At 40.8% G+C, this 1,924-nt stretch overlaps 1 long non-coding RNA gene across 1 annotated transcript; it reads right to left on the bottom strand.

The window, feature by feature from the left end:
- Positions 1 to 245: 245 nt before the first annotated feature.
- LOC127877404 (uncharacterized) lies at positions 246 to 1,696 on the bottom strand. Its single transcript, XR_008048425.1, has 3 exons — positions 1,551 to 1,696; positions 1,031 to 1,112; positions 246 to 446 (listed from the first exon to the last, which is right to left on the bottom strand). It is a non-coding gene; the product is annotated as an uncharacterized LOC127877404 (long non-coding RNA).
- Positions 1,697 to 1,924: the final 228 nt, after the last annotated feature.

Raw genomic sequence — 1,924 nt, 5'->3', positions numbered from 1 at the left:
AAAGATATCACGAATTAACACGCCCATTGTCAGATATTTCCCGAGCCAGTGGTACCTTCGGACAATGTAGACACAACCGGGATGGAACCGTCAGAGCGCCGGTTAAATTATGTACCGAATCTATACCGGGACTCAGTCGGCATTCACCAGGCTCCCCGTAGCTCTGCCGGGGTCTGTTTGGGCCCCGGTGGAGCTATGGTGCCGTACCGGTGCAGTCCCGGTTGCTCACAGTGCCACGCCGGTCGGTGTCGGTCCTTCCCGGTGACTCGCGGTTCATCTCGGAGGTATTAAACATTTTAATATTTTACCGGTGGAGCCCCGGTTGTCCCCGGTCGTCTACGGTTCATCCCGGTGGAGCACCGGTTCATCCCGGTATGGCCCCGGTTCATCCCGGTAGATGCCTGATCACGCACCGGGGCTCCGCCGGCATCATAGTGAGACCGGACCTTAACCACATTGTAACACGAGGTAAATTTACCGGCCGTCATGTACACAGTAAACAATAACCTGTGACAGAAACCCACTGTCAAGCCTTAACAACAATACATTGATTAGGAAATTGCGGATTTGTGCCATTGGGTACCTACTTTCCACATCTTACGGCTGTTACAGGTGTTGATTTTACAGGTAAAATCATGTATACGAACATGAAATTCATCTAAAAATTAGTTGGCGATAACCGATTTTCAAGAAAATCGCTTTGACAGATAAAATGTAAAAATCCGTATGAGATAAAGAAGGATCGAAGTTGGGACATGGGATTTACTTTGACATAAGCAGAGTTTCGAGATAACATAACGAGCATCGAATGTTATTTGATAAAGAATACCGTATGCTAAAAACCTATCGTCGGTCTCTGTCCAAAAGAACGTATAAGGGATTGTCACAAGGTGAAGATGCGTAATTTTTATTGAGACCGACGACAATAGGTTCTCGACTCTCAACTGTCGTCTTATATATGGATTTTCGATTTTGATCGTTTCCTTTGGCCTAGTCGTGAATTTAATTATATCATAATAATGTGCATTACCATGTCGACTGTGCGCTTCGGATCATGTTGTGTCGTTGTTACTATCTCTTCCTCAAAGGAAACATCCAGCCACTCCATGACTCTGTATTAAAAAAAAACATGTTCTTTATTTCGCCTTCGAGAGATAACCAATACGTCCTCTGTGAGAAACGCATACACGCTAAAGCGTTGTCGTAGCGAGGCATATACGTATGCTGTCAGAGACACGATCATACATAATAATACTATTTAGCCTTTATTTCTGACAACTGGGTCACCTTATACATTTCTGAACACACCAGTGGCTTAACGATACATACATCAATATGGAAATTGTAAAATTGTGTCAATTAAACATAGTTGTAAACCTTAATTGCATTTTTGTAAAATAAAACTTGACTTCGGTTTGATAAATCAGCGGTAAATTTAATGTTTAACGCATAAACCAGACACATGTTGAATCATAATTTGATGTAACAGACCTATGAAATGTCATTGTGCTTAAATTCAGAGTTTTGTTATTACAAAAGCATAATCTTACCTGTTTTAAACACAAATTTCCACTAATCCGTTCTTCGATGTCATGTGTATGTACACAATGTTTTCGTAGAAAAACATATACCCGACTTCGTAGCGAAACGGACTACGCTTATACCTCGTCAGCCCCCAGTGAGAACACGCAGAAATAATGATAAGTATTCCTAAATTAAAAATGGTAAGGACGCAGAGGTTTGATGGTATGGGTGCAGAGTTATATATAAAAAAGACAAATAATAGAGGTATTTCATTAATAAATGTTAAGTATAAAATATTTGGAAATATTGTAAATTGACGACTGTGTAGGGCTACTTGGTCCGAAGAATTTGGCAAATTAATTGAGTCCCAATCAGGTTTTTGGAAAGGTAATTATACTAT

The sequence above is a fragment of the Dreissena polymorpha genome, chromosome 4 (genome assembly GCF_020536995.1).
Source record: "Dreissena polymorpha isolate Duluth1 chromosome 4, UMN_Dpol_1.0, whole genome shotgun sequence".
NCBI classification, from domain to species: Eukaryota; Metazoa; Mollusca; class Bivalvia; order Myida; family Dreissenidae; genus Dreissena; species Dreissena polymorpha.
This window is presented reverse-complemented; position numbering and strand designations above follow the sequence as displayed.